Consider the following 11,698-nt stretch of genomic DNA (forward strand, 5'->3'; position numbering starts at 1 on the left):
TTAAGTAGCCCCAACTGGAGCACAGGCAGAGCAAGCCTCAGTTCACAGCTTAGCCTCTCCCAGTCACCTCCAAGCACAGTCCAGATGGAATACATTTGCAATCACTTTGTGGCTCATGCCAGGTGGCCCTGGGGCCAGCACACCCAGTGGCTGAATTTGGACTGCACAGGAGCACCTCCATGGATGACACAACCAAAGGGTAGACTGAGCAGGCACCAGAGTCCTGCTAAAGCATATTTTGCTCCATAGAGTCAGCCCCCATACAACATCTCCTCCGCTGTGGTCACTGCCAGTCCTTACAACCAATCAGCCTGAGGGTTGATCACTCCTACTGATGTACAAACAGCAACCAAGGGTCAACTACAACAGGAGGGCACACACTACCCACACAAGGGGTACATCTGCAGCACCTGGCTCAGATGACCAGGGAGACAGTGCTACTGGGTCCCACAGGACACTTGCTACATGAGGTCCCTCTACTAAGACCAGGAGACATACCAGCTTTACATAATACATAGAAACAAACACAGGGAGGGAGCCAAAATGGGGAGACAAAGAAACATGTCCCAAATGAAAGAACAGAACAAAGCTCCAGAGTAAGAACTAAACAAAATGGAGATAAGCAAACTACCAGGTGCAGAGTTCCAAACACTGGTTATAAGGATGCTCAGTGATCTCAGTGAGAACTTCAACAAAGAGATAGGAAACTTAAAATAGAGATAGAAAAAGTAAAAAAGAAACAATCAGAAATGGAGAAAACAATAACTGAAATGAAGAATACATTACAGAGAATCAACAGTGGATTAGATGAAGCAGAGAATCAAATCAGTGATTTGGAAGATAAAGTAGCAGAAAACACCCAGAACAGCAAAAAGAAAAAAAGAATCCCAAAAAAATGAGGATAGTTTAAGGGGCCTCTGGGACAACATCAAGCATGCCAACATTGTATCATTGGGATACCAAAAGGAGAAGAGAGAGAACAAAAAATTGAAAACCTATTTCAAGAAATGATGACATAAAACTTTCTTAACCTGGTGAAGGAAATAGACATGCAAATCCAGGAAGCATATAGTCCCAAACAAGATGAACCCAAAGAGGCCCACACCAAGAAATATCATAATTAAAATGCCAAAACTTAAAGAAAAGAAAGAATCTTAAAAGCAGCAAGAGAAAAGCAGTTAGTTACCTACAAGAGAACTTTCATAAGACTTTCAGCTGATTTATCAACAGAAACTTTTAAGGCCAGAAGGGACTAGAATGAAATATTCAAAGTTATGAAAATCAAGGACCTACAACCGAGATTACTGTACCTACCAAACCTATCATTTAGAATCGAAGGACAAATAAAGAGCTTTCCAGACAACAAAAATCTAAAGGAGTTCATCACCAACAATCTAGTATTACAAGGAATCTCAGAGAGACATTTTTAAGATAAAAAAAGGTAAAAAATATGAATAATAAAATGGCAATAACTACATATTTAAATGTAAATGGATTAAATGCTCCAATCCAAAGATAGTGTATCTGAATGGGTAAGAAAACAAGACTCTTACATATTCTGTCTACAAGAAATTGATTTCAGATAGAAAGACACACAGAGACTGAAAGTAAAGGGATGGAAAAAATATTTCATGAAAGTGGAAACAAACAAAAAAGCTCGGGTAGCAATAGTTATACCAGGCAAAATAGACTTTTTTAAAAATGCTATAATAAAAGACAAAGAAGGACCCAGTAATCCCACTTTAGGGTATTTATCCAAAGAAACCCAAAGCACTACTTTGAAGGGACATGTGCATCTATATGTTCATTGCAGCACTGTTTAAAATCACCAACATACGGAGGCAGCCTGGGTATCCATCCATGGATGAATGGATAAAGAAGAGGTGGTACATATATACAGTGGAATATTGCTCAGCCATGGAAGGGAATAGCTTCTTGCCATCTGCAAGAACATGGATGGGCTTAGAGGGTATTGTGTTGAGTGGAGTATATCAGACATAGAGAGACAAAAGTCATATGATTTCATTTATATGGGGAAGCTAAATAACAAAATAAATGAACAAAAAAGAAATGATACAGAGAACATTTTGATGGTTGCCAGATTGGGGAGGGGTGGGGTAGAGGGAAGGTGGAAAAGGGTAAGGAATTAAGAAGTAGAAAATGATAGTTACAAAACAGTCATGGCGATGTAAATTATAGCATAAGGAATATAGTAAAAAATATTGTAATAACTATGTATGGTGTCAGATGGGTACTAGATTTATTGGGGTGATCACTCCGTAAGTTAAATAAATGTCTAATCACTATACTGTACATGTGAAACTAAGATAATATTGTATGTCAACTGTAATTGAAAAAGAAAAAAATTAAGAAAAAGAAAAAATAAAGGAGGAAAAGAATAAGCAACAAAAAAAGTAAAGTGAAAGGACAAGGTAAAAGAAATGAAAGAAATCGAGTATAAATAAAATTATTATGAAATAAGTAAAATAAATATAAGTGGGAAAATATCATTGTGACTTTGGAGTAAATAAAGATTTTTTTTAAAGACACAAACTATAATAGTGAAAATTGATAAGTTGTACTTCACTAAAATTAAGAAGTTCTGTGCATCAAAAGACATCATTAACAGTGAAAATGAAACTCGTAGAATGGGAAAAGATATTGATAATACATGTATTTGACCCAGGCCTCATTTCTAGGCCTCATGTTCCTATGAATTCAATACAAGACAAATTCTCCATAGAAAAATGGACAAAAGACTTGAGGAGGCACTTCACTGAAAAAAGAATATGCAAATGACAAGAAATATATGAAAAGGTGCTCAATTACATTTGTTACAGAGAAATACAAATTAAAATATCAATGTGATCCCAGTACATACCCACAAAAACGATAAAAACAGAAAATGTCAAGAGTTGGTAAAAAATGTAGAACTACCAGATCTCTCATATACTGCTGACAAGAATGTAAATTAGTGTAAACTAAAAATGTTTGGCAGTTTCCACTAAGGTTAAGTATATATACATAAAATAACCCAGCAATTTCACTTCTATGTATAACCAAGAGAAATGTATATACAGAGGGTGCCAAAAAAATGTATACACTTTTTAAGAAAGGAAAAAACTGTATTAAAATTGTAATAACATATACCAATAACAAAAGATGAATACAAGTTTTCTGCAATTATAGGAGGTGCTCAAAGTGGTTACCATCAGCGTCCACACACTTCTGATTATGGCAAACTACTGCTTGAGCAACGTTGACCAAAGTGTCCACTTGTATATATATTTTTTGGTACCCCCAGTATATAAATAGGTATAACTCACCAATTATAAGACAGAAATGCTAATATTGGATTTTTTAAATTCTTCATATGTTGTCCTCATGTTATTAAACAAAGACATATTTAAAAAAGAAATTCATGAAAGTCAAAAATAAGAAACAAAAACTTAGCAGGCAAGTGCAAAACACAGGGTTAGTCATTTTAATATGGAATAAAATAGAATTTAAGGTGAAAAATAACATGAGGGGAAAAGATAAATATTATACTGGTAAAATACAAAGAAAATGTAATAATATACAGTAGGCACCTAAAAATATAATCTCAAAATACAAAAATCAACAACTGAAGCTCATCAAAATGGCGGCGTGAGGTGAGCCTTTGTAAAGCTCCCCTGGAATTTACAACTAATCGAACAACAATAACTCCACAAAGGACTCCTTACACAGCAGACAGGCAAGACGAAGAGGCCCACTACTGAATTCACCTATAGGTGGGCGAATCCGCGAGCTGGGAGGGAGGGAAGGGAGAAGTGCGCGGAGACGGAGCCGCGTGGGCTCAGGACGCAGACCTAGCTCAGTGCTCCGAGCTCACTGCTTCCCGGAACTACCGCAGCTGCGGGAGAGGGAAGAACTCGGACTGCTAGGGCTCCGCTTATGGCCCACAGGGCTGAGGGGGCAGCATATAACACGGATGAATCCAACGCTCACAGCAGAGACCTCAGAGCAAAGACTGAGGGAAGAAGGCTGAAAATGGTGGTTTAAGCCTGCACTGCCGAGCACAGAACGAAGCCTTAGGCACTGAGACTAGCCGCCCCCTCCCTCCCCTCCCAGAGCTCGCCCCGCCCCCACCTGCCCGGTGCTGGAAGCAAAACAGTAGCAGTGTCAGATCAAAACAACAGAATATTTGCAGTTCTGAGAACTGTGGACCGCAGACACAAATTCACAGCCCAACTAGTTCTGACAAAGGGGAGGGAGCTGTGGAAGCAGGACCAGCTGTGATGGTGGTCACTGCCATTGCTCTGGGCCACCTCTCACAACTCACCCTGCCCCTGGCCCCACCTATCTGGGCAGATCCCTGCAGGAGTAAACAGAACTGCTGAAATATATGGTCTCTAAATCTGGTACACGAAGAGCTTTGGAACTTCAAAAGCTCTCCGCATACCCACCGGGACACTGTGCCCTGTGACCCAGGCGAACTATCAACAGAGGAGAAGCCCATCTTCCAGGGAATCCCCCCATTATGTGAGAAGCTGGAATAGTGCAGAGAAAACATAGCACTACCGTCTGAGAGACAAAAAAAGGCTGCAGACGGAGAGAAAATAAAACATTCTACCTACAAATACTGGAAAACAAAACAAAGACCTCTTCCTATCAAACTGTTGTAGAAGCCACTCCTGTACGTGTCTAAAAGAGAAATAATAAATCAGTAATTGCCATGAATAACCAAGGCAACAAGACAGCTCAGAAAGAAAGTGAAAAGTCTCCAGAAAAGGAACTTAAAGATATGGAAATATGTGACTTAAATGACAGAGAATTCAAGATTGCAGTTCTGAAAAAACTCAACGAGATGCAAGATAACACAGAAAGGCAGATTAATGAACTCAGAAAAACAATCAAAGAACAGCATGACTATTTTACGAAAGAGATTGAAATTTTAAAAAAGAACCAAATAGAGTTTCTGGAGATTAAGAACTCAATAGAAGAAATCAAGAATGACATAACCAGCTTAGGTAGTAGAGTTGACCAGATGGAGGAAAGGATCAGTGACATCGAAGATAGAAACCTGGAAATTACACAGATGGAAGAAGAAAGAGACTTGAGACTTAAAAGAAATGAAAGAACTCTACAAGAATTTTCTGACTCCATCAGAAAGAGCAATATAAGAATAATGGGCATACCAGAAGGAGAAGAAAGAAAGAAGGGAACAGAGAATATATTCAAACAAATTGTTGATGAGAACTTCCCAAACTTGTGGACAGAACTGCATCCTCGAATCCAAGAAGCAAATAGAACACCTAATTACCTCAATCCCAACAGGCCTTCTCCAAGGCACATTGTATTGAAGCTGTCTAAAATCAACGACAAAGAAAGAATCCTCAAGGCAGCCAGGGAAAAGAAGACGGTAACCTACAAAGGAAAGCCCATTAGATTATCATCAGATTTTTCAGCAGAAACTCTACAAGCCAGGAGGGAGTGAAACCAAATATTCAAACTATTGAAAGAGAGAAATTATGAGCCAACAATAATATATCCAGCAAAGATATCCTTTAGATATGAAGGAGGAATAAAGACCTTTCCAGACATACAGAAGCTGAGGGAATTTTCTAATACACGACCTGCACTACAAGAAATATTAATGGACGCTATTCGACCACCATCAACCGGGACAATTTGTGGCAAACAAACCATAAAAATGTTGAGTAAAGGCCTGAACCGGAATATGGGAATGGAGAAAGTAAGCATGATGAAGAAAATGGAATATTCTAAATATCAAACTTTCTTTTACATAAACTTAAGGGTAACCACTCAAAAAAAATCCAGAACTGAAATATATATGGTAATAAAAGAAGAAACAGAGGGAAACATCATAGAATACCACCACACAGAAATAATAGACAACAACAAAAAGGCAAAGAAACAATGGAGACACAGCCTTACCAGAAAACTAAACATAGAATGACAGGAAATCCTCACATATCAATAATCACCCTAACTGTAAATGGACTGAACTCACCAATAAAAAGGCACAGAGTAGCAGATTGGATCAAAAAACTAAACCCAACCATATGCTGTCTCCAAGAGACACATCTCAGCTACAAGGACAAGCATAGACTCAAAGTGAAAGGGTGGAAATTGACACTCCAAGCAAATGGTACCCAGAGAAAATCAGGTGTAGCCATAAAGATATCAGATGAAACAGACTTCAGGGTGAAAAAGATAACAATAGACAAAGATGGACATTTCATAATGGTAAACGGGACTATACAACAAGAAGATAAAACAGTCATCAATATATATGCCCCCAATCAGGGAGCACCGAAATATACCAAGCAACTACTAACAGAACTAAAGGGAGAAATGACCAAAACACAATTATACTAGGGGACTTAAATACATCATTGACAGCTATGGATAGATCATCCAAACAGAAAATAAATAACGAAATAGCAGCCCTAAATGATACATTAGATGAAATGGACATAATTGACATTTATAGAGCACTTCATCCTAAAACATCAGACTATACATTCTCCACAGAGGACATACAAATGGCCAATAGGCATATGAAAAAATGCTCAACATCACTAATCATCAGAGAAATGCAAATAAAAACCACAATGAGATATCACCTCACCCCAATCAGAATGGCTATCATCAACAAGACAAATAGTAACAAGTGTTGGAGAGGCTGTGGAGAAAAAGGAACCCTCATACACTGCTGGTGGGAATGCAGACTGGTGCAGCCGTTATGGAAGGCAGTGTGGAGGTTCCTCAAAAAATTACAAATAGAATTACCATATGATCCAGCATTCCTTCTCCTCGGTATCTACCCAAAAAATCTGAAAACATTTATACACAAAGGCACGTGTGCTCCAATGTTCATTGCAGCTTTGTTTACGGTGGCCAAGACCAAACAACCAAAATGTTCTTCGATAGATGAATGGATAAAGAAGTTGTGGTATTTATACACAATGGAATACTATTCGATGGTAAGAAAAGATGATATAGGAACATTTGTGACAACATGGATGGATCTTGAGAGTATGATGCTAAGCGAAATAAGTCAGACAGAAAAAGCAGAGAACCCTATGATTTCACTGATATGTGGTATATAAACCAAAAACAACAAAAGAACAAGACAAACAAGTGAGAAACAAAAACTCATAGACACAGACAATAGTTTAGTGGTTACCAGAGGGTAAGGCGGGGGTGGGGGGAGGAGATGAGGGTAAGGGGGATCAAATATATGGTGATGGAAGGAGAACTGATGCTGGGTGGTGAACACACAATGGGATTTATAGATTATGTAATACAGAATTGTACACCTAAAAACTATGTAATTTTACTAACAATTGTCACCCCAATAAATTGGAAAAAAAATCAACAACTGAAATCATTATAGGAAGAAATGAACAATTATAGTTGAAGAATGTCACCCATCTATTTTGGAAACAGATATCAAGAAGACAAAAATAAACAAGATGTAGACAGTTTGAATGACACCATAAATAAGCACATACTAAAATATTTATGCTCAAGAAAAAGAAAATACAAATTTACTGACACACTTCTTCTTACATCTCATTGGCAAGAAATTAATCATGTGACTAGATCTAACTTCAAAGGAAAATACAGTCTTTCATCCATGTGCCCTGCATAAAATTGAGGGATATTTTACTAAGTAGCAGGAGAGAAAATACACACACACACACACACACACACACAGTACAAATGATTAACAAAATACTTGTTCAAATAATAATACAGTAGACCTCTAACAAGACCAATCAGGGGAAACAAAAAATACATATAAGTAAGTAAGATCGTATTACATAATTGAGAGTTTTTGAAAAGAATTGTATAAATATTTACATAAATAAAATTTAAAAGAATGGACAAAAATTGGTAAAAATACAAAATGCCAAAATTAGCACAAGAAGATATAGACTAATTAAAGATACCAATGGCCATCAAAAACAAAAAAATTAAAAAGGTAATCAAAGACAGTCTTTCTTTTAAAAGCCCATGTTTGCTTTCTGAGTTCTACCAAATTTTAAAAGAACACCCAGTTCTTATACAAATTGTTACAGAAAAAATTGAATAAAATATGTCCTACTCATTTTAATGAAAGCTCATATTTTGTGGATGTCAAAACCAAATAAGGGCAGTAGAAAAAAGACATTCACGTATGAATACAATATTTCTATGTAAAATATTAATAAATCAAATTTAACTCCTTGCTTAAAAAAACTGATAAACTATGACCAAAAGGGATTCAATCAAGAGATTCAGAAATGGCTAAAATCAGAAAAATCTATCAACATAATTTATTATATTTTTGATCAAAGAAGAAAAATTACATGATCATCTGAGTAGATACATAAAATGCATTTAATAAAGTTCAACACCTAGTTATGGTTTTTTTTAAAAAAAATTTGGTGTTAAACAAGAAGAGACAAAACTGTCATTATTTCCATATGAAATGATTATCTGAAGAGAAACTTTGACAGAATATACAAGTGTGAAAATTAACAAAGCAACTAAGCCAGAGATATTTGAATACCAAGCAACTGTATAAAGCAATAGCTTTCTTTTATTGTAGCAAAAATAGACTTCAAAAATATATGCTAATATTAAGGTACCATTCAGTATGGCAATATAAATTATAAAGTATCTAGAAATCTATTCAATGAGGAATGCACAAATCATTTTTGGAGATAAATCTCTGGTAAAGGACATTAAAGAAGACTGAATAAATGCAGAGAACACCACATTTATATATGGAACAAGTTAACATTATAAAACTGACAGTTGTCTGCAAATTAACATACAGATTCTATATAATGACAAAAACTCCAGATGAAGTTTTAGGGGCTTCACATACTGATTTTAAAACTTATAAGGAAAAGTAAAAGTCCAGGAATAGCTAAGAGGATTTTGAAAAATCAAAGCACAAGGGCAGAGAGGGATGATGGTTGTTGGTGGAGAGGAACTTGCCCTAACAGATATTAACACTTACTGACAGTGACAATAATGAACAGATGATGAGGAGGATTTCTTTATACAGTTAAATTTCCATCTGATTGTTCTTCATTCCCTACTGCGTCTCTTAGAGGAACATCTGAGATCATGGTCTTCCTTCTTGAAGAACATCCTCTGTATACTTTTCAATGTGAGTCTGTTGATGACTAATGTTCTGGATTTGTTTTTGTTTTTGTTTTCCTGAAAAAGCTTTTATTTAACTTTCATTTTTATTGGATATTTTTGCTGGCTATTGCTGGAATTCAAGATAAGTAATAATTTTTCTTTACCATCTGAAAAATATTATTTCATTAACTTTCATTATTGTTGTTTAAAAGTCAGCTATCAGCGGCAGAAGATCCAGGTTTGATGTAGCCTGAAGTTTATAAAAGTTAGTTGTGCTTATTTTTAAAAATACAAAATTATAAATAAAAAATCAGTTTCAAAAATTAAAAATTTTTAAGAAGTTAAAAATATTACAAAATCGAAAATCTAGAGAAATAAAATAATATTTTTATTACTATTAAGTGTCAGACAAAATTCTGTATTATTTTTTCTCCATTTTTTTGCTATACATTCTTTGATAATTCTTCATATGACAACTATTTTTTAAGAGTAATAGGAAAGTTTCCTCTAGCATGTTTGAATTTTATTTTTTGTTATTAGTTGTTTATAAAAGTATTTTAGCATCATTCTTTATTAGTAATACAATTTTTTTTAAGTGTATGATTGTTGTCAAAATTGGGAAAATCCATATCAAATTTCTTTCATATGTGAACTTAAGATTTGGAAGAATTTTCCAAAAACTTGCTTCTGGCTTCTTTATGTTTCAAACTTTTTGTTTGTGTGATTGCCTGCTTATGTTTCTCTACTGCCTACATACTTCCAGTGTGGCCACCATAAATACACTCATATTAAAATGCAGCCTTTATCTCTATACCTTTGTGTCATGGCAAGTTATCATAACAGGCAGTAGAAGAGTATTACTGAAAACTTTTCCTATATCATGATGATATATGTGAAAGTTTCCAAGAACCACATAATTACACTTTATTAAACCAAACTAGGTTAATTCCTAAATCAACTTTCCTTTGGCCCGATCTTCCCAAATCCTGGAACTACTATAACACCATCCATCATAGTTGCTAGGATGTAGAGGGAAATTAGAGTGAAAAAAGAGTAGTCTCAATCAAGTAGAGTTAACATTACAGTCACCAGATTTTTTTTTTTTTTTTTTTAATAAAAACCTAAGACCATGCAAGTGAATAACCCTGAAGTTTAAGCTTCATTGGTGTCACAAAAATTCATCTCTGGTAGTCTTAATGTTGCCTTTTTGAAGATTTCTTTCTTTTTCTTGCTGTTTATAAATTTTGCTTTGTTTTTCATGTCCACCAGTTCTACTTTGATGTGTCTAAATGTGGTTTTATTTTTATTTATTCTGCTTAGAATTTTTAGGACTTCTTAAATGTGTGGCTTGATGTTTTTCATTAGTGATAGAAAAATCATCAGCCATTATCTCTTCAAATATTGCTTCTGTTTCATCTTCTCTAGCCCCTCCTTCTAGTACTCTAATTACACATATGTTAGACTGTCGCATTTTATCCCCTGTGTTTGTTATAATATCTTTCGGGTTCTTCATCCTTTTGTCTTCCCAGGCTTCAGTATAGATAATTTTTTCTAAACTATCTTCCAGTTTACTAACTGTCTCTTTAGCTACACGTAATCTGTTGTTTAACCATCTATTGAATTAATTTTGGCTATTGTAATTTTCAGTTCTAAAGTTTTCATTTGAATCTTTTTTATACTTTTGAATTCTCTGCCAAAATTTACAATCTTCTTTTGTATTTCCTTGAACAGGGTAAGCATGGTTCTTTTAATGTCTATTAATGTCTATATTCTGATAGCTCAATCTCCTGGATTGACTATGGGTCTGTTTCTATGTCTATTGTTCCTCTTGTTTTTTGTTTGCTTGTTTGTTTGTTTGTTTTCCTTTCTAGTGTGCTTTTAAAAACCTTTTTATATGCCTGTTTTTATTGAGTCCTTTATATTATACATGAAAAATTAGAGAAGTAAAATAATTTAAAGCCTAGGATAACGTTATCTTCCTTCGGATAGATTTTGCTTTTGACACTCTTCTAGGTTTCATTAGTAAAAACTACAAAACCTAAATGCAATGCTAGAGATAAAGATGAATTAATGATGGACTTCAATCTTTCCGAGGGCCAGCGTATTTCTGGTTCAGCATTTATCCTAGGGATTAGCCCTTCAATATCCTTATCCTAAGTTGGGAGGGTTATCAGGTTTCCTCTTCCTTAGCAGGGTCTGAGTTCTATCACCCCAAAGCAATTGTCAGCTTTCCTCATTACTCAGCCTCCCAGCCACCTCTTCTGGTATTGAAAGATGGCTCTGAGAGAAAAATTTTCAAATTCCAGGATCATTTGGAATTTCTTGTCCTAGATCTTATTCTCATGTTTCTTCATTGTCTTGTTAGCTCTCTGGTAACTTTAAATAGATATTTAAAAATATATTTTATGAGTTTTTCTGTTCATCCTTAATGAGAAGAAAGATCCAAACTACTTAGTCTATGTTCCTGGAGGCCCAAGTCCCCACAGCCAAACTTGTTGCAAGACAACATGTATGAGTGTGGAGATACACTCAAAGCTCTCTATTCACA

Source organism: Rhinolophus sinicus, linkage group LG07, assembly GCF_036562045.2.
Source record: "Rhinolophus sinicus isolate RSC01 linkage group LG07, ASM3656204v1, whole genome shotgun sequence".
Lineage (NCBI taxonomy): Eukaryota > Metazoa > Chordata > Mammalia > Chiroptera > Rhinolophidae > Rhinolophus > Rhinolophus sinicus.